The sequence below is a fragment of the Sinohyriopsis cumingii genome, chromosome 4 (assembly GCF_028554795.1).
Source record: "Sinohyriopsis cumingii isolate HCF-2022 chromosome 4, ASM2855479v2, whole genome shotgun sequence".
Classification (NCBI taxonomy): Eukaryota; Metazoa; Mollusca; class Bivalvia; order Unionida; family Unionidae; genus Sinohyriopsis; species Sinohyriopsis cumingii.
The window spans coordinates 77,453,819-77,477,162 of record NC_142964.1 but is presented as its reverse complement, the minus strand read 5'-3'; the positions used below and the strand labels follow the sequence as shown (position 1 = coordinate 77,477,162).

Below are 23,344 nucleotides of genomic sequence, written 5' to 3'. Positions count from 1 at the left end.
TTGTAGTATTGATGAGAAAGAAAACATAACCAAGATTGAAAGAAAGAAATGTGAAAGAGCATGTCAATTTGTTTTCAATAAATAAAAAAAAGCCTTTTCTTTTTCAAAAATCACCATGTTTAATAATAAGAATATGCTTCTCCAACTCAAAACCATAAAACAAACAATGCAATGTTTTAAACCTGAACATATTTACAAGGTTGACAAGTCTGGTTGAAATTAGTGTGTCAGATTAATATAGCAGTTACCGATGTACACAAGATAATGCACGATGGACGAAAGGCAACACCAAAGCATAAACAAAAGGCGTTAATAGCAAAATCTCACTTGGCTTTACAGCCAAGTTAAGTAAAACAAGAGCTCCTTCAAACAATGATACTCCGCTGGCCGAAATGAATTTCCAGGAACCAACGACTGTTCTTTTATGTTAACTGATGAGTGTGGAAACTATCTCTGATATTCTGGAGGAAAAAGACAATTTTCAAAATGGGCGCCATGGCAACCATAATGGATTCAAGATTGGGGCCATTTTTTATGTTAAGTCTTCTGGTGAAAATCCTATGTTGATATGACCATTCATTTAGGAAGAGTAGAGATACAATGTTTTTCAAGAAAGTCATTGTAGCATTCATAATGTCTGTGCAGATTGGCATCATTTAAGACCAACGTTAAGTCATAGGGCTTGAACTTAAGTAACAAGACCAGGTAAAACCAGAAAAGCATTCAAGTCTTCCAAAATATAAATTTACTTAAATACAATTTTAAATCAAACAATTTGAGATAATTAAAAATAACTTAAAATGTATGAATTCCTAGTATGTAACCCAAATTATCCTAATTATAATACCAACTTCTCACTAATCCAGAAACTGATCCAAAGTATTCTGAATGAAGGTTCTAAAGTACTTATTTGCTACTACGATAACATCACTGAATTTAACACAGTTATTAATCCAAATGTTTTTACTTCAATGTAACCCCGTGATCATAGAATATCACTTAAGCCCTTGAAGGATTCGCATAATCTGATAGAATTAGTTATTTATTCAAATCCTTGAATAAATTCACATAATCTTCAAAGTACTAACTGTTTAAATTAAATATTATGTACTCTGCTATATCAAACAAAAATATTAATAATAAATCACAAGTTCCTTTTTGACTTTTACAAATCTGGAATAACTGAAGAATATAATAAGTTGTGTATATTGTCATTATATACTAACTATATATGCACCAAATCAACAATATCTGATTCACATTAATTTCTCAAATAAGATTATTTTACAATACATATAATGCAAATAGTCATAATGTATCAGTCTTGTTCTGACCTTCTCAAATTACTGAACCAATCAAATGCTATGGCATGCATGGTAGCTCTCTACAGGGCAAATGCATTTCTAATTCCATGTGATGTTTATTTTGGTATGGCATTCTTCACTGACTTAGTTACTGATCTGACCTTAGCAGTTAGCCTTGTTATGAACGAAATTTATATGATGTACTGTACATGTACTTTACTATAGTGCTAACTAGTCACTGAATTAAAGAATTTAAAATATAACTGTCATAGGCTCTAATGGCTTACATAAAAACTATATTATAATTTAAAAGATGATACAGAAAGCTTTAGCACCAATGAGACATCTTATGAAGTCTTTTGGAGAAAACCCATGCTGATATGATCATCCATTCAGAAGTAGTAGTGATTACAAGATTTTTAAGATGGCCACCATGGTGGCCATATTGCATGTCAGATCTGCATCATTTTCATTCTGGAACAACCAGACAACAAAAGGAAGTCTTTTGGTGAAAATGTCGCTATGACTTTCTGTTTAGATGAAGAAGCAATAACAAAGATTTTATGATGGCTGCCATAGTGGCCATTGTGGATGTCACCTCCGCAATGTTTTCATTTATGACCATTAAAAGCCTTTTGGTGAAAACTAAATGTCTATATAACTATCCATTCAGAAGAATGCAGAAAAATAATTTCAAGAAAGCTACTATGGTAGCCATGTTGATTGGAAGATTGGAACCATTGTCATTTACTTTCATATAGGCTTGATAATAAGTCATCTGCTGCAAAACCACATGTCAATATGGTTTTCCATTTATGAGATGACAGTAACAAGATTTCTATGATGGCTGCCATAACAGTCACATCTATCAGATCAGCAAAACAAACAAAATAAATAGTCATTTGGTTAAAAACAATATGCTAATATGACCATCCACCCTGAAGTAGGAACAATAAGATTTTCAAGATGGCAGACATATTGACTGTCAGATCGGCATACCTTTCATTTAGGACTGACTATGTATAGACATCATAAAAATCTGGTGAAAACTCCAAGTTAATAGGGCTTTCTGTTCAGGAAGAGTTGCAGTAACAATGAATTGATTAGAGAGAAAATACATTGTATGGATGACAATTCCAAGCCCAACTAGCCTGGGCAGGTGAAAATAGTTGGCAGGCAAGAAAAATCTTGGATGAATTGTTCAATGTACATGTATTGAGAAGTTTAGAAGAAAAAAGAAACTCTGATAACATTTACCCTACATCATTTGTGCTAGGCTATGGGCTAACATATCTTAGAAATGCCCCGCCCCAACATATTATTTAAAAAAACCCAGAAGTAACTCACATTCAGATCCACATAAAAATACAATGCCTAATGCTTAGGTGGTAACAGGATTCTTACACTTACAAACACTGCAAGGAACTACAAAATTTACAATTCCTGCAGTTGCAATCACTATGGTAAATTTGAACATAATGAGCACAAATTAAACACTGTTCTAGGTTCACAAGCGCTTTACACATAACCTAATAAGGCAAAAACCAGAAATTTTTATTTAAGTCATTTCTAGTGCAAAACGTTTCCACTTAAAGACTACTTTAACAGAAAATATTGCAGAACACTGTCTCTACTCAACTGTAACAGGTTTTTTTCCCCAAATACTAAGCAAAGACACTTAAAAAATAAAACAGGTCACTGTATTCACCTTTTCAAATATTTAATATACATGTGTGTATAGAAATGAATAGACTAAGTGCATTTCATACATGTGATGCTAAAGGTTAATAGAAATGGAGTTAAACATTGTAGCTTTACATAATCAGTAGATGTTCAAAGTAATTCATTGCATGCAGCTTTGTCAATGATGTGCCATGCTCCTTGAAAATGAATGCTTCTATCAAGTTTTATAACTGCATACAAGTTTAAGTGAACAAAAAACTGAGATCACTGATATTTTTAATAAATGGAACATAATAGGTCAATGTGACCTATTTTTACCAGTGATAAATGAAAATGTATATAATGATGAGTGTCATGACATTTTTTTTTACAGATAAATATGCATTAATGTTAAATATGTTGCTTTGACCAACTCTTGCTAATAATTGGTACAGTTATTAAATATAAAAATAAAAAAGTTTCATATTTCAACAGGCAACAGTATCCAAGATCTCAGAAAGTCAGTTTAATGTCAACAAAGAACATAATTAACCAAACCTGAAATGTAAGTCACGGTCCTACCTTTTTTCGTAAATGGGTAAAACAAACTCTTAAAATAAATAATCAAATTTCATGACTGTATAATCAAAAGTGTGAGGAAATATTAACTAAAGGCACAGAGATATTTGTAGTCATGGAAGGATGAGACCAGGTCTTTGTGACTAACTTTGTCAGTTGATTACTGTACAACAAGAGTTGTTTATGTGTGTCCCCACTGCCAAACAAGAGGTTGCGAGTTTCATCCCAAATTTTGTATTACTTTTTTTGGTATTTTATCTTCAAACTTTCTTTTAAGCATCCCAATTTGTTAACTTATTTATATACTTTTTCTCAAATTCCCATCCCAGGACAGGCAATTAACCTAGGTTTGAAAATAAATGTGGCTAGTCATACTGACCAATAGCTGCCTGTAAATGCCCATAGTGTTTCCTCAAACAATGCAGTTTAAAGATAGTACAACTATCCAAACATTAAGAATAGGAGCAATGCAAACATGTTCATGCTAAATTCCATCTCCACCTCAAGCATAATCTTCATTTCAGCTAATGATACAAAAATTCAGTGTACAGTTGCTTAGTTATAATTTCTATAAAACTTTTTAAATGCACACAACACTATATTTAATATGATAGACTAGTTAAATTTTTTCAAGAATCATACATAAAGCCTCATTTCACGTAAGATAAATAAAATAGTTACCAAGTGCAATGAATCTATTCAACTGTTTTCAAATACTTTGTATGAAGAAATGAAAATATAATGTTCCTGGTCACATTATAAAACAGCAAAGTTTTTCCCTGCACACAAGAATTATGACATGGATGAACATGCTTCAATGAGGGATCGTAGCCAGTTATCTTTCCAAAAGGTGGAGTCACAGAAAAACCTGGTCCCGATATTTGGCTATCCTTGGACTTTATCATTCCCCAGAACAATTTATTATTGATCAGTCTTGATATATTATTTTAATTCCCTCATTATAAGACAATTAAAAATGCAAAACAACTTTGAGAACAGTTTCGTATTTCAACCTTGATAAAAAGATTTTAAAACACTGCATTTATTTTGGTGAACAACTGTGAAATACATGGTCACGGAGAGGTAAATAAGACTTGGTATAAATTTACAATAAACATGCCTTTTGACAGAGCCAGGCCTCATATAAATAAATCATTAATACATTGGTGAACAGATTTGCGTGTGTATGTGTGTGGTAATCAGAAACAATTCCCTTTAAAATATTACATTGTGTGTTCTACTGCAACACAATCTAATGTCATGTTCTAAATCTTATTGCAAACTGTCTTTGAAAAAAAAACAACACAACAATACAATTTTTTTAGACCATGATAATATCTATCATTTTGTACCTCTCAAATAATATTTTGGGTATAGGTTATCTGAATAAAATAAAAACAGAATATTTCACTTCTATCAAATCTGACAGATATCATTGTACACACACACACACACCTACCTAAACAACTCTCGCTCTCTCTCAGCCATGTATGGGCTGAATATTAAATTAAACCCATTTTAAATATGAAGCAAAGATGTCATAATCAAAATATTAATGTTCTGTTTGTTTTAAATGAAAGTTATTTCTGGAGGAGAGCAGCATTAACACAGTAACATTTTATTTCATTCATACGACTTATAAAAATACTTGAAAAACATATTGTCATAGGCTTAAAACCTGAGAATAAAAAGAACAATTATAGTTTAATACAATGCAGATATATTACTTTAATAATATAAAAATATATGTTTAACATAAAAAATATTCATTTCAATAAGAATCTTGTATAATTCCAAACTAACAGATAAAATCATTTCTTAGGAAGTCTAATCTTTTTTTACTAAATTACCCAACCAAGCAACCATCTTGAATTATTTAGAACAAATCTCTGAATGTTCCATGAATTTTATAATTTGAGGGATATCTGTTGAAAAGTAATTTTGTAAAAGAATCACAAAGTTAACTGTGTGAAATTGACGAGTATTTCATTTTTATGCAGAAACGAGAAAATGTGATTTTCCATTTGCAACAACAATATCACCGATGCCCAGTTTGCTTAACCTATTGATTAACTCATTTTTTCACATAGATAACTTAACTCCTTGTCTTTTAAACTCTTCTTTCACCACCGATAATGTCCATGATCCATACGATTGAGACAATTTGCAAAGCAAAATGAAGATGCTATATTTTTGTATTGCTTGTTTGTTAGGTAGGAAGTATACCAGATATAATTTTGGACCGCTTTGTTCCATGCTGCCACCTACCAGTTTAAAGGGAAGATAACGGGCTAGGATCCCTCATTATTGATGCATATTTTAGGCTGAATCCATCTGGATCAAGATGATTTTCAACCCCAAACTTTCCCACATCCCTTTCTCTTACTGATTATATTCAGACTTTGCAGTTAGATTCTAACATAAGCATGCACATACTGTGTCTCACTGTTAAATGTAGTAAAGCACATGCCCCAAAAATAAGCATAAACATAAGCACACAAAGGAATTCTAGGTTAGCACAAACTTGGGTAACACCATCATCAACAACTCTATGACAAAGCTTTTTGTGCAATACCAAATCGCTAAAACTAGTAATACAAACTTCACGAAACTTGTGATATTAACATTTAAGGAAGAGCAATCACCTTCTCGTTATTGGCATTTGTGGTGGTGTGGCGAGAGTGGTAGGGGTAAAGGCCACCCCCTATTTCATACATATCTGAATATAATTTAGCTCAACCAGTGTAACAGCCAATTCTCCCCCCCCCCCCCGCTGGACTATTTGGTAATAAGCTTATGTCCACATGTGAAATATCATACATGTAATGGGTCACTTAACAAATAAGGGGGTTCTTTCTCCCCACCCCCAACCAAATAATTTCTTATTATTAATGGGTTCTTTGGTAATATACTTAAGGCCTACAAGTGAAATACCTTACATAGAATGGGTCACTTAACAAATCAGGGAAGAGGGGCTGGGGGCAGAATCAGCTAACTGATTTTTCCCCACTACAACTAATAGGTTTCTTTTCATTAATGGACTCTTTCCTAATCTACTTAAGGCCCACATGTGAAATATAATACATGTAATAAGTTCATGTAACAAACACATATAAGATTTATTTCAAATGAGCCATTACATTAAATTTAATATAGATTACAATTTCAGACCAATAACCTTTCAAAAATCACTTACATGGAATAAAATACAACTTTTAATTATTGTTCATACTTCTTCTTGGTAACCTAACACTATATTAAAATGGTAATTTGCAAGGTTTTTTAAATAAATTCCAGACTTAGTGAATGTTTGTGGACTCTTTTCCCTGATTGATAGGACCAAGGCGACATATGATATTAAGTAGAAATTTTGTTACTTCATCAGCACTTTTGTTGGGGAGACCTTCAGCCTCAGACCACTTGAAAAAAGTATATGTGGCTGCAACAATATATTTGTTCCCACTGTCTGTCATTGGAAGAGGACAGATAATATCGACACCAACTAAACTCCACACTTTTGATGGCACTGGTAAAGAACTCAGAGGAGGTACTGCTTGTATTGGCCCTAGATTCACTCTACTGTATTTATCGCAGTCACTGACATATTTTATTATATGTTGTTTCATCCCTTTCCAGTAATACCCTTCCTGGCATTTCTCATATGTTTTGTCATATACACCATGTGTATTTACCTGTTAAAATAAAAATATAACAATTCAATTTTACTTCAAAAGTACAAAAAAAGAATGTTTTACAATTTATAATTATGTGCTTTGTGTACCAAATAGAGAAAGAGGGGAGTATATGTATGAACACTATTGAGGCAGATGATGAAAACAGACAGAGCAAAAAAGAGAGAGGAGAGTAAAAGCAAGAGCTAGAGAGAAAGAAGAGAGAAAGGAACTGAGATAGAAAAGACAGGAAAAGATAGACAGAGGGAGAGAGAATGCCAGAGGAAGAGGAGTATATGAGAGTTCTAGAGACAGATGGTGAAAAGAGAGAGAGAGTAAGAGAGAAAAAACGTGAGAGTGTGTGTGACTTGGATTTTTAACATAGTTTTAAAAAATTCATTCATATCGCTACAATGTCTGCAGTGTGGCAGTTTTATTCTGATGTCTAGCACTGAGGCATCATGCCACAGACATGGAGCATGATGTCCCACCCAGCCACATTATCCTGACACCAGGCCTACCAGTCCTAACATTAACCTCTTAGTGCTGAGCGCCAAGCGAGGCAGCTGTTAGTACCATTTTTGTAAGTCTTTGGTATGACTCAGCTGGGGATCAAACCCATGACCTCCCGCATCCAAGGTGGATGCTCTAACCACTAGGCAACTGGAGCAGTTGAAAAAATGAGAGAGGAATGCAGAAAGTTAGAGATAGGAGAAAAAAGAGAGAGAGAGGAATAGACAATTAGAAGAAAAGTGAGAGAGAGAGAGAGAGAGAGGAGATAGAAGACAGAGAGGAAGAAAGATAGTAGAGGAAGAGAAAGAAAGAGGAAGACAGAGGAAGAGGTTGAAAGAGAGGAAGACAGGACAAGAGGGAGGAAGAAAGGGAATGGGAGTAAGAGGACGAGAGAAGACAAAGAGGAAGACATAAGGAAGAGAGAGAGAGGAATAAAAGAAGATAGAGTGGAAAAGAGAGATGAGAGAGAGGAAGACAGAAGACAGGAGGAGAGAAAGGAAGATAGAGGAAGAAAGAGATGAAGAATGAGAAGAAAACAAGGAATATGGAGATAGGAAGCAAGGATGACAGGGAGGAAGAGTGAGAAAGACAGCAGAGGGGAAATGAGAGAGAGAGAGAGAGAGAGAGAGAGACAAACAGATTCCACCCCCTGGAATAATGATGGATAATTGATTTTGATAGAGTATGAATGTATCAATATATTAAGTACCTTAGCAAGAAGTGTTAAATTGTTTTTTTATTTTTGCATTATGGCTAATAGACCCAGGCTCTGTACATGTTATCTGAGTATCTTTGAATTTTGCATTAATATTATATTATGATTATTAACTTTTTAAAGTACTACTTTCCAAACTGACAGTTTGCTAGGACTGCTGATACTTCATTTCTTCTAAGAAGTTATTTTTGTAAAGTACACTACTGCTTGCAGTAAAGCCTTTAACCTCAATTCACTCTTTCTCTTACTGAGAGCTTTGATAGCTGCCAGGTTTGCTGGGTAGGTGCCATCATTAACATCCGATACTACATCAATGTATAACTTGTCATCCATGATTGTGAGTCAAGAAGTAAGATATTCAGCTTTATTTATACCAAGATTGTATGCCACCAGATGCTCTTACAAATGGGATTATAGACCAATTTCCTGTAAAGAACGCCTGGAATTACCTGTGATAATTACTGTGTGTACAACATATGACATTTATGCTGGGTTTTGCTATAGACAAGTTCTGTGGCTTTATTTATTTTCAAATCTCACCACCCTTCCCTGATCTCCTGAATGCCCCTCAAAATATCAGTTAGAACAATAACATTCACCTGTAATCATCACACCCGTGACACTTTCCTTAAATATACATAAAGTAAGAAACACGTAGAATACTTACAACACTGGTTGCAAACATCCTATTGTTTTCTTTTTAATTAGCAATTTCAATAAAATACAAAATTATTTTATACATGCTAATAAAAACTGACAAATTGGGTGTAACATTATACATGTGTAACTGACCAATCAGAACCCTCTGTGCATGAGTCATAGCTCCACTGGTACTATCTACAGGCGTCTGCCTCTTTCATAGCACTCTGTATTAAGACGTCACAGTAGTCACTTGTATATATTAAAGTATTGATAGTTAGAACACGACGTCTCATCTTATGTTTTAACACAATAACACAACATGGTGTCAGAAGTGGGATACTAATTATAACTGGAATAGCACATGGATCGTAAATGGATATTTTGAAACAATAACTTTACAATCCACGGAAGATTTTGCACGAATTTAAAACCTTAAAAACGTTGAAATTTCTGCATACGAACTTAATACCTTCGAGATGGATCTTTCCGGCGTGCCAACCCCTACCATGGACTGGGACAATTCCAACCTTACCAACTCATGGGCTAAATTCCAACAACACTGTGAATTAATATTTAATGGACCGATGAGCAGAAGAAGTGATGCGGTCAAAGCCAACTACATTCTACTTTGGGTAGGCGACAAAGGTAGAGATATTTTCAACACATGGACTATGACGGATGAAGATAAAAAGGACCCATCAACGCTCTTTACAAAATTCAAACATCACGTGCAACCAAAATTAAATCCGGTCTTTGCCAGATTCAAGTTTAACAATGAAATTCAAGGCTCCAGGACAATAGACCAATATGTGACTTCACTGAAACTTTTGGCCAAGGACTGTCTCTTCAAAGACGAAGACGACATGATTCGTGATAGAATTGTCTTCGGGGTATCGTCACCAAGGATACGAGAAAAACTTATCAACGAAGGTGAAAAGTTGACCTTGGAAAAGGCTATTAACATCAGTCAAAGCCATGAATATGCCCAGGAGCAGCTCCAGACCATGTCTGCATCAGCCAGACCGGAAGTACATGCGACAATTCAACGACAGACCAAGACAAAAGAACTACAGCCAAAGAAGAAATGGACCACATCTTCCAGACGGAGCGTCAACGCGACCTGTGGACACTGCGGATACAAGTCACATTCAAGCCAGGACAAGTGCCCTGCAAAAGGAAAGACTTGCAATAAGTGTCATAAACTCAATCACTTTGAGAAAGTGTGCAGATCAAAAACGGTCAGTGTGATTAACAATGAACATAAAAACGAGGATTTATATATTGACAGTGTAAAAAGGGATATAATTGCTAATGGCCAGGCGTATGCGGCGATAGAGGTAGGACCTAATTTAGTTTCTACTGATTTTAAATTGGATACTGGCTCTCAAGTTAACATCATACCATCGCATATATTCAAAAAGCTAGGCATTAAACATCCACTTCAACCTACATTAAGCACATTATCCGCATATGACGGCAAATTATTGAGTACAATGGGTACAGTCAATCTCACATGTAAGCGCACTGAACGTACACATGAACTCGAGTTCTACATTGTTAAAACGAAAGCACCACCTATTCTTGGTTTACAATCTTGTATGGAGTTAGGCTTAGTTAAATTTACATACTCCGTTCAGACACAGATGTCAAATTTACAATGTAATAAGAGTACGCCCCTCACTAATGCAGTTGTTCTCAAGGAATATGCCGAAGTCTTCAACGGCATAGGTCTTTTCCCTGGGGAATGTACCATCCACATCGACCCCAAGGCTACACCTGTAGTGCACCCTCCGCGGCGAGTACCTGTCGCACTTCAAGACAGACTCAAAACTGAACTTGATCGCATGGAAAACGAAAATATCATTGCCCCGGTTACATCACCTACAGCATGGGTAAATTCTATGGTTGTCGTAGAAAAGCAATCGGGTAAACTAAGGGTATGTCTCGACCCACAAGATCTTAATAAAGCAATTTTGCGTCCCCATTACCCTATGCGCACACTAGACGATATCCTACCCCAATTATCAGGTGCAAAATACTTCACCAAATTGGATGCACGGTCAGGATATTGGGCAATAAAACTGGCACGTGACTCATCATACCTCACAACTTTCAACACCCCTTACGGCCGTTACCGTTTCTTGCGTCTCCCATTTGGTTTGAAATCATCTCAGGATGAATTCCAAAGGCAGATCGATGAGAGCTTTGAAGGTTCAAGTGGTATTGTTTCGATTTGCGACGATATACTAGTTTTCGGACGCACACGCGACGAACATGATACAAATTTGAGAAATGTTCTCAAACGTTCCCTCGAAAAAGGAATCCGGCTTAATGAGGAAAAACTAGAAGTAGGTGTTACAGAAGTACAGTACTTCGGGCACATTCTGTCAGCAGAAGGTCTCAAACCCGACCCTGCCAAAGTATCAGCGGTCAGAGAAATGGAACCCCCTCGTAACCGCGCAGAGTTAGAAACCATTCTTGGCATGGTTAACTACTTGTCCAAATTTGCCCCAAATTTGGCTGGGGTCACCAGTCCGTTAAGACAACTGTTAGCGAAAGACGTAGAGTTTTCATGGGACTCTCCGCAAATAGACGCATTTCAAAAGGTCAAAGACATAATTACTATAAGCCCGGGACCTGTTCTGTCCTACTTTGACCCTAAGAAACCACTGACTTTGCAAGTTGATGCGTCAAAATATGGGCTCGGTGCCGCCCTAATGCAAGATGATAAGCCCGTGGCTTATGCATCAAAATCCTTGACTACAACTGAAATTAATTATGCTCAGATAGAGAAAGAAATGTTCGCTATACTGTTCGGATGCAAACGGTTCCATCATTATGTATACGCGAGAAAGGTACACGTTCAAACTGATCACCTTCCACTTGTCGCTATAATGAAAAAGCCCCTCTACGCAGCCCCACCGAGACTACAACGCATGCTTTTGGAGCTGCAGCGTTATGACCTAGAGGTAAAACATTACCAAGGTAAGAACATACCCGTAGCAGACACACTCTCCCGTAAGTTTTTATCTGATACACTCCCCACCTTATCTGAAGGTATAGATATGCATGTGCATATGGTGTTATCAGCATTACCTATATCTGATCGTAAGAAGGAAGAAATTCAATCTCTCACTGAACAAGACCCCCAGCTGGTCATACTGAAACAGGTCATAATTGAAGGGTGGCCTGAAAAGAGGTCAAGCTGTCAATCAGAGATAATTGACTATTGGAATTATAGAGATACACTTTCGGTTGTAGATGGGTTAATTTTGAAAGGTCAAAAAATAGTCATACCACAAGTCCTCAGGCAGAAAATGCTAGAAACTGTACATTCGGGACATTTAGGTATTGAGAAGTGTCTGAAAAGAGCCAGAGATGTCTTGTTCTGGCCAAGAATCTCAGTTGACATTTCCGATGTAGTGTCAAAATGCTCTATCTGCTTGGAACGCAGAAGTTCTAACCAAAAGGAACCTCTCATCCCCCATGACGTCCCTGAATATCCATGGCAAAAAGTCGCCACAGACCTATTTACATGGGATAATAAAGATTACATTGTTGTAGTAGATTATTTCAGTCGCTACTTTGAAGTTAAGGCACTCGCAAGCTCAAAAAGTTGCACTGTTATTAATCACATGAAAAGCATATTCGCGCGCTTCGGAATACCGGAAGTCGTTGTCAGCGACAATCAAACATGCTATTCTTCCCGAGAGTTCGCAAGCTTCGCGAAAGAATGGGACTTTAAACATGTTACATGGAGTCCCACATACCCTCAGTCGAACGGCCTAGCGGAGAAAACAGTTCAAACTGTAAAGAGAATTCTCTCAAAAGCAAAAGCCGATGGCAGAGAACCGCTTATAGGCATATTAGAATACACTGGACAACAAATTTTTACAAAAGTCATGTTACTGAAATAAAATTAGTCAATTCTTATCAATTTTTATGTGCTGAACACGAATATGACAGTCAAATTGCAAAATTGGCTCTAGTTTTTTTGTAATCTGCAAGAAATTAATGTTTACATAACGAAATGCATTCCAATAGTAAAAGGTCAACTGTAATAGCCTACCTATAAAAAATCAAGTCATTGACTACATCTTAGATTTCTTCGCCTGTCTCTTGTACAGCTGTTCGGGAGCATCTCTGAGGAGTGTCCAGCAGTAGTCAACCAGCATTGTAGTGAACCATTTTCCCTGGTATCTTTGTTCCATTGTTGCGATATCTTGATGAAAACGTTCGCCGTGTTCATCACTAACAATACCACAGTTGCTAGGAAAGAAATCCAAATGGGAATGAAGGAAGTGAATCTTTAGAGACATATTGCAGCCAAGTTTCTTATACTTCATCAACATGTCTTCTACTAGTTCCTTATAGTTTTCTGCCCTAACATTTCCGAGGAAGTTTGTAGAAACTAGGCGAAAAGCATTCCATGCTTGTTTCGCGTCACCTTCCAGCAAGTTGTTGAACCGGTCATCTTTGAAAAGCTCTCGAATCTGAGGACCCACAAAAACTCCCTCTTTAATCTTTGCTTCGCTGAGTCGAGGGAATTTTTCATGCAGGTATCGGAATGCTGGCAAAGTCCGGTCAATGGCTTTCACGAAGTTCTTCATCAAACCTAGTTTGATGTGAAGGGGTGGTAGCAAGATTTTCTGAGCCTCAACCAGAGCTGGGTGTTGGATATTCTTCTCTCCAATGGCTACATTCTGCCTGTGAGTCCATTCCTTCCTCATGTAGTGCATTTCCCTTGCTCGGCTATCCCACTCGCATAAGAAACACATGTATTTTGTATATCCTTGCTGCAGTCCCATTAAAAGGGCAACTACCTTCAAATCACCACAGAGGTGCCAGCTGTACTTGTTATACTCAATGGAATTCAGTAGCTGCCTTAAGTTATCGTATGTCTCTTTCATGTGGACAGCATACGCTACTGGAATAGATGGAAGAATGTTTCCATTGTGCAAAAGCACAGCCTTGAGACTCAGTTTCGAAGAGTCCACAAATAGTCTCCATTCTTGTGGGTCATGAGTGATTTTTAAAGCCCTCAATATCGGAACAGAATATCAGATTACTTTCCTTTCTGAAGAAAGGCTCCAATTGCTGGTGGCGCTTTCGATATGCAGTAATTGTGACATCTTCTTCTAGAAGATTCCATTGTTGGAGTCTTGATCCTAGCAATTCTGCCTTGTTCTTTGATAAGTCCAAATCACGAATCAGGTCATTTAGTTCTTCCTGTGTTATTCTGTGTGGGGTTGATGATGCACCACAGTGAAAATCTGGATCACTGCATGCTGATGGACCAGGAGAAGAACAGGTCGACTCACCTTTGTCTTCGTCAGATGAATCAAGAGAATATTCTGCTGGAGGTTCTGGAATAGGAAGTCCCTCACCATGTGGAACTGGTCTCAATGCAGACGGAATGTTTGGGTAGACTATTCTCGACTTCTTTCGCTTCGTTATTCCGCCGGAAAGAGGAGGAACCAAGCAGAAGTAACAGTCATTTAGGTGGTTGCTTGGCTCTCTCCACACCATTGGGACTGCAAACGGCATTGATGACCTTTTGCAATTCAACCACTGTGAAAGCTGTGTTGTACATGTAGCACAGCATATATGCGGAGCCCAAGGCTTGTCTTGGTCACCAACCTTGCATCCGAAGTAAAGATGATATGCCTTCTTCACTTGAGAATTGATACTTTTCTTCTGGTTGGCAAATGTCACTTCCCCACAAATATAGCAAAAATTGTCCGCGGTATTAACACACTTTCGAGGCATTACTGTTCTTTATTGTACGTAAATGGATAAAATGATAAGTTTTATGTAACAGTAGCTTGAACTGTCTCGCACAACGTCTAAAATATTTTAAATGCTGAACCTATCTGATTGGGCTTTATATAGTACACTGCTTACGTCAGCTTCAGCAGCCGCCTGGCATTAGTATAATAGGCCTACACATGTATAGTACACTGCTGACGTCAACTTACTTCAGCAGCCGCATGGCATTAGTATTGCATTGCATCAGAAAATGATGCAATCAACTGTGGATGATGTGAGCATGATGGTATTATGCAATGTTACATCATTATTCCGGATGTTGCTGCAGTCCTACTGGAGAAATTTACACAGTAAAACATAGAAAATGAGGTATATGAATATCTTCAAAACGAGAGCCAATACAAATTTTTCACGGTTATATTCGTGTTCGGCACACCAAAATACTACAGATTAGGGCCTTTTCAAGTCAGTAATGATTTCACTGTTGACCAGTGATATCGAGCCACTGCTCTTGATATCGGGTTCTCACCAGCACAATTGTTGATGGGGAGACAACTCAGATCAATTCTCCCAACAACCCGCGAAAAGCTAATTCCCAAAACAGCCATCACCGCTGAGGTCAAAAAGAAAATTACACTTCGCAAGAAGAAAACAAAGAATTATTATGATAAAAGTGCAAAACCACTAAAACCACTTAGGGAAGGGGAATCAGTCAGAGTTCAATTCAAAGGTCAAAACTGGGAACCTGCCGTTATATTAAGAAAACTCGACGAAAGGTCATACTCAGTTCGCACCAAAGATGGTACCATTTATCGCCGCAATAGACGTCAGCTCATGAAAACTAATGAAACACACCCCCTACAATGTAATATAAATGCGCCCTTCTCTCAGATTGAAAACACACTGTGTACAGCAGTAACACTTCCCGCAATTGCCAGTAAACCAATTTCACAATCAGTGGAATCTCAATGTTTCAGCCGAAGTACGCCTGAGCCTGCCGCAAGAAACCCACAAGATTGTCAGCAAAGCGGATACTACACACGTTCTGGTAGGCTAGTAAAACCAAAGATAATAGAGTCAGTGTAATATCAGTTCCTAAAACCTGTACATATCCTGGATAAGAAACAGTTAGGAAATCCTGTACTTACAGATAAGAGAGACTCAGCTAACAGAACAGTCATTAGTGTAGCACAGTGTATGGTTTTGTTGATAAACACAGACGGTGATTCAAGATAAGGACCAGCTGTGTACATTAAATAGCAATCAAACAAGCAGCAGGATATTTAAAAAAAATATACAATGCATTCTCAGTCTGTCACAGACTTTTATTCATTAATCATTGTAAGCATTGCTATCAAAGACGAACTTGATTTTGATATATTAATTATAATGGTTCATGATTCATTTAGACAGTTTATTAAAAGTTAATCAAACCTTTTCTTTGTAAGAAGAGAGATGTAACATTATACATGTGTAACTGACCAATCAGAACCCTCTGTGCATGAGTCATAGCTCCACTGGTACTATCTACAGGCGTCTGCCTCTTTCATAGCACTCTGTATTAAGACCTCACAGTAGTCACTTGTATATATTAAAGTATTGATAGTTAGAACACGACGTCTCATCTTATGTTTTAACACAATAACACAACATTGGGACAATCATATTTCTTCCAAGTGAGACCTTAAAATAGTTATATTTCCTCATCTTATATTCTAATTAATAATAAAATCCAAACAAAATAAGAAAAACATATAACCCCTCAATGAAGAATGGAAGGTTGTAACATAAATATTTTTTTTAATATGGTTGGTTTTAAAAACAACTATATTTATTGGGGGGGGGCAGGGATTTGTTCTTATAAAATTCTTAAAATAAGTTAGTATCTGTTTTTATAAACTTAGTTTTCCTATTTAATTGTTCTAATGGTGTAATTGGTGGAGGGGGGGAGAATCACCTAGCCAATTCTTTCCCATGGGGGGACACTTTCAGCTGGAGGGGGAAAGAATTTGCTAGCCTGTTGTTTCCCTCTGGCAAAACTTTCAGAAGGGGATAAATTTGACTACTATACCTGTACTTTGAAATTTTTGTGCAAATGCATAATTGCGACAAATGGATCAAGGTTTCTTTCAGGCAAATTATATAGCATCTTTTGTGAACAGATCAGACAGGTAGCTTACAAGAGAGGCACAATCTTGATTTAGAGGGAGCCTAGTCATTGTGCTATCAGTTTTCTTTTTTTCTTTAAGCTCTACATGAATCTTGTGTGAAAAGCAAAATCTGAGAGACTTGCAATGCATTGTTCTATTGTACCTGAAGTTCTTTGATTAATGGCTACACAGTTCACACTGTAATAGATATTTCTACATCTGCATGCCACAATGTTGTCTCGTGAGTTCAAGCTGTTATAAACAGATAAAAACAAAACTTGTATGCATGTAATGTTAATCTGCACTGACATGCTTAAACTTTGGGCACAGAATATTGCCAGTTACAAAATCGTGCAAAAACAACTGAGTTAGAATTAATTTCATGGCCATAAACTGTTATAATCACAACTTTGCAAGGGATCTGATCCTCCTCCCCCTGGCAACAATATGTTAAACCTGTTTAAGAGAAACTCGGCATCCTTAATTTATTTCCAATGTAATTAAAAGAACCAATATGGCAATTTGCAACCAGTGCAGTCTAGCTGCATTTTCTTTTATAAATTCATAATTATAAAAAAGTATACAAGTACTAGGTTATATGCAAAGAAAAATGGCACTACATTATACCAGTATTGTACATCTTTTTTACACCCCAAACACAGCACTGACTGGTGTTATGACTCTATGGTCTTAAACTAAGTATCAGAATATAGTCAAAACCAACAAGTTTTTCATAAAATTCAACAGATAATTTATTTCCCTAGAATACAAAGTGGAAGTTTAACAGGAACTTACACTAATGTGAATTACATCCCAAATAGTCCCAAAAAGTTCTAAAGTCCAGTGGGTATCAAGTATTTCAAATGAATTCCAGTAGTATTCCAAAAGAAATTCGATATTGAATGCACTGATGTGGAATAGTGTGGATGTCCTGACAGTCTTGATGTAACACAACAATATAATCCAAAATGTCCTTGAATAAATTCACAGTAATTCCAAGATAATAATTTAGTCCTAAAATCAAAGAGCACTTTGTAATTACAATCAATAATTGAAATAAATAAATTAAATCTTCACAAAATATAATTGAACACAACAGACTCAACTAGACTGATGTTAAGATATGGAATGAATCATTCTGAAGTAAACAACAAACAAAAAAAAAAAAATATATATATATAGAACAAAGCCAAGACACAATAACAGAACCAAGATGAGGGTCAAAAGTTAATTTTCCCATTAAATTCATAAACAAGGTTACTTCCAGAACATTCTTAATTTAAAAAGAAAACAGACCTGTAACTCAACATCTGTAAACATGTTTATCTCTAAGTGATAATTATGTTAATATATAAACTAAAATCACAAACAAGACTTAGTAATGTAATATGTTGTTTACAACAGCAAAAACACAACAAACATTTCTGGCCAAATTTGAAAACTGTCATTAGTTACTGATTCACCCAAAGTCTGCCATGCCATTTTATTTGCAGAAGAAGCCTCAATTTCCTGCACCAGACATCACACTAGGCCTTTATTCTAACATCTTGAGTAGGCAAGATATTTTGCATGCCTTGGTTTCAATTCCATATGATCCTGAAATTATGCAAAGTATGTTTCATATGGCAATGTGACAGATGTCCCATGCTATATTTTGTAAAAGTTTTCATGGAAACATCTCCAAATATGGCTGAAATTATAGGACACTTTACTTTTTCATTAGAAATGCAAAACCATTCTTAACTCCTTAAAAGGCTACATCTTGCTTCTGACAAACAATAAAGCATGGTTGGTAGAAATAATCCACTTGATCATGTTCTGAGATATGTGGTCTAAGTTTCATTTTGCTATCAGGCACATAAGTACCATAAATGGTACACCAAACACCCATTCCCACAATTATGAGCATCCATCAGTGCATTCCCCAAGAATTAGTAGCAGCCCTCATACCTCCATTATGGTGGGTGGCACCCTAAAGTATTTACCTACTGTATTATCAAATACCTCATCTTTCTCAACTCAAATGCAATCAACTGACACTTTTGGTCACAGAAATAAATGAAGTTTTCCTTTTTTACACAGTCAACCCAGTTTTCTTCATGGAGTAACTGTGCCCATTTGACTCCAATATTAAAACAGTTCTTTGTTTATAGCATGAAATGCAAGCCAACAAATAATTCTGACCACAGTATGGGATGCAGATCTCAAGTTCAAATGTGTCAAGACTGGTAATATATATTCTTTAAGTCAAAGTGACCTTGGAGTTTGAACTCAAAAGCACCAAAATCAATAGATGTATTCCTTGTCTAAAATGTGAGTCATCCACAAAATTTGGTCAAATTAGGTTGTAGAGTACTTAAAGTAATTTGTTGAAACTGTATTTGGGGATCTTTGCCCCAAAATCAATAGGTGTCTTTAGTCTCAAATGCATGACATCCACAATCTCTGTTTTATAGTAGGTAACAAAGAGCAGAAGATATTGTCAGTAAACTATATTTCCCTAAGTGGTCAGTGACCCTGACTACTGACTACAAAATCAAAGTAACAGTATGAATTTTGGAAGAGGATTATTGTACCATAACTGAGTCGAATCTTGTTGCGGTCAAGGTGACATGTAACAATTAACTTTAGTGTATAGGCTTGGCCTGCAATAAATCACTGCCTGTGAAGGATGGGATGCTCTGCTGCATGGGATAGGGCATGATTGATTTTTAATTAGTACCTGCTGGAATAATGGTCAGAGATATAGAAGAGGCAACATTAATGTGGGGTTAAGTGAATAGAAACGATAGCGGAGAGACAAACCAGAGACAGTTCTGTGCCATTTGGATTGTGTGCATATGATTTGGAATTTTAATGTAGCATTCACATTTTTACAGTCATATCGCTACAGTTCTGCAGTACAGAAGTTTATAGTGATGTCTAGCACTAGGGTATCATGCCGCAGACATGTAGCATAATGTCCCACCCAGTTACATTATAGGAGGTCGACCAGTCCTAACACTAACCTCTTAATGCTAAGCACCTAGCAAGGCAGCCATTCGAACCATTTTTATAAGTCTTTCGTATGACTCTGCTGGGGTTCGATCCCTCAAATTCCTGCATCTGAGGTGGACACTCTAACAACTAGGCCACTGGAGCAGTCTAGTGCCATTTGGAAACAAGTGTCAAAAATTAGTTTTTCCTGAATAGTTATCAATAAAGGCGGACCAGAGAGAATTATTCAAACTAAGTTAAATGAGGGGTGTGCTTCCATGACAAAATTCAATGTTTAAGTATTTTTTTCCCCAAACATTTTGGCAGTTCAAGTTTTTCTGAGGAAGTGGATGCCCCACTCCAAGAAAAACAGCAAGTATCTTTTCTCATTAAAACATTGTCCAAGGGATGGGTGTCTGGAAGTGAGGGACATGAAGACATTCAGTCATAGAAAAGAGAGTGTGTCTTGGAAAGCATAAGGGGAAAAGAGTTCTATATGTAAACCACACAGTGGGGAAAGAGAACAGACAACCAGGTTATGGCTGAAGACCCAAAAGAGGCTGGAGAGAGAGAGAGAAAAGAGAAAAAGGAATACAGCAACTCTGATCTCTCGCAAACACTGAATTTGGAAGGAGACACAAACAGGTTATGACGGCATGCTAAGTAATGAGTTTTATTGTTCACTCGACTCTATGATCAAATTTGTTTTATTGGTATAACAGAATGGATAATTGCACTTCTTAAAAATTTTGAATTCATTCTATTTCTAAGAGAAAGTGCATCATTCAAATGTCATGTTTAATTTCATATTGTTTATGTAATTGATTAAATTGTTATATTTTACATGGGGGGGGGGGGGGGCTTGTGTTGTTCTATTCTGTATCTCTGCTCAGATCTCTGTTATTCCATCCATTAATTTCATATTTGACATTGTTATTTACTCAATCCAGGCAATAACACCATGGTCGATCATCTCCTAGATAACAATAACCAACAAAGGCACCATGTAAGAAGCGGGGCATTCTCTCTCAATCAGTTAGTGCCTTTCTCATCTCGTATGTGAGCCATTTACATGGTTTGGTCAAGGCAGTGAGTATACATGTAGATAACCATCTTCAGTCTTTCAGTCCTAGTCACCCTGACTTTTGATACCTAAAATTAATCAGATTCTTCCCAAAGGCATGCTGATCAAACAGTTTGGTAACCAAAATAAAGAACAAGCAGACTGGAAAACAGGTGCACATATAATATTATCACATGGTTGTTGTATAAAAACTATAAGAAGAAACATTAAGATTACCATGCATTGCAAGAAGGTACAGTTTACACGTATCTAGTCCAGACGTCTCAAACTGATGGCCCATGGAATTATTTCCTGCAGCCCGCAATGAAATATGGAATTTGTTGTTGTTGTTATAGGGTTTAATGCCATTTTTGAGCACAAGATAGGCTATACATGGCGGCTATTATAAATGGTGGAGGAAGAACCCGGGAAAACCCCAGAAAGAACCACCGACCCATGAGAAGCTACTGGCAAGCTTTCTCACATACCCACACTGGCCGAGACTGAGACTCAAACCCACGCAGACAGAGGTGAGATGGCAGTGATCCATAATGGTGAGCGTTTTAGACCACTATGCCACTTGGGGCCCCACAGAATTTGTAAAATAATTAATAATGCAAAATTTTTTTCACAGTCAGCCAGTTTGATACAAATAGGATTGTTACATCATTTACTTCTTGTTTCCAAAATTTCAAGTAGCTACCATTTTTTATATGAACCACTTCTGACATGTCAAAACTTATTAATCTTTGAATTTCAATAAATGTTGAAACTCATTAGTCTTTGAATTTAAATGTTGAAACTATCCAAGTTATATTCATTCCAAATGTCAGGCATAATGTAGTTTTAAGTTCAGCTATGGCAATTATTAAATTAAAATTGTAAAAACAGCTCACTGGTTGAGGTTTTCATGCTCACATCTGTGATTCTAACAAATGAAAGGATGATGCCAATTAATGCAGCAATATACTGATTAAAAACTATCAACACTTAATTATCATGTAAAGAAATCCAATTGCAACTAGTTTATCACTGGAAAAATATTTCAATATAAATTAAGGAAGAATCCCTCACTTTTTATTTGCGTTTTCAAAAGAGGTGAGTTGGAAGATCCAAACTGCACCTTTTCCTACTTGGATATACAAAAGAAAAATTCATAGTGCAGCACCCATTTTAATTATGTTTTTTGATCTAAGTATTTTTTTCTCTTGCTGGGAGTATACTATGCAAAAATAAGAGCAACTCCTGAGTAACATCTAATTTTCATGCACAAAATTCCTTGTCTCATTCCAGAAAATAACAACAACAACGATCTCTCTACTATAACAACAAATACTACTGTTCCTACAATAAAAATAACAAGAGTCCCTAGAATGGATTGATGCTTTTCTGAATGAGAAGAATTTCCAGGAATTTAATACAATACCATTTTTTTGGTTAAGACTAAGTAGACTGTTATATATATCTATATATATCTATATTGTTTTTAATGATTATACATTGTTATGGGTCATTTTGTAAAGAAGATATTAAATAGTAATTGTGGGATTGTGCTTTAAGATAATCTAATTTTGTTTGTAAACATGTTAACTTGGATGTGAATTCAGGGCATTGGTATTCCCCTCAGAAAAACACGGTCTGCCTGCCCTTTTCCTGACAGCTTGCTGATATTTATTTAAACAGACCTGACCTTTTTATTTATACGAATTTGATGGAAATTCTAGTAAGATGACAGACTATTTCCAGAAAATGGTTGATTGCAACATAAGTCGAGAGGGAAGGTATATACATCATACATGTAATGTTGTTTAAATTAGAATTACTATTCCTATCTTAACATCTGTAGTGGAATCGGTCTTTTAATAGTGTTCAATTATTAGTTATTTTAATTACCAGTATTCATTGAAATTACAAAGTGCCCATTGACTTTAAGATAAAATCACTCTTTAAGGATTATTGTGAATTTATTCAAGGACATATTCTAGATTACATCAATTTGAAACCGCAAGACCATCTGCAAATTCACAAATTCAAGACCATTCAAACATCAGAACAAGCAAGATTGGAATTTATTTGGAACACCACTGGAATTCATTTGGAACATCACACTTTTGGAAATGTGATAGAATTTTTAGGACTATTTGGGATTTAATTCACAATACTTTTAAGTTCCTTTTATTCAAAGGAAATAAATTATTTGTTGAATTTTACAAAACTTTTTTTTTATCTTTTCTTTTACTTAGTTGAAGACCATAGAGTTGTAACAAGACAACATTAAAAGTCTTTTAGTGAAATCCTGA

The 23,344-nt window shown here is 36.1% G+C and overlaps 1 protein-coding gene across 10 annotated transcripts in view; it reads right to left on the bottom strand.

The window, feature by feature from the left end:
• LOC149801495 (uncharacterized) overlaps positions 1-23,344 on the bottom strand; it is an 85,610-nt gene that overhangs the window by 44,921 nt on the left and 17,345 nt on the right. For 2 of the 10 annotated variants that reach the window (XR_016420661.1, XR_016420660.1), the window contains exon 2: positions 95-7,237. The exons of the other annotated variants lie outside the window; for them this stretch is intronic. The gene's annotated coding sequence lies outside the window, so the exon portion shown is untranslated. Of the gene's footprint in view, positions 1-94; positions 7,238-23,344 lie in introns of those variants that run through there. 10 annotated transcript variants of the gene reach the window in all.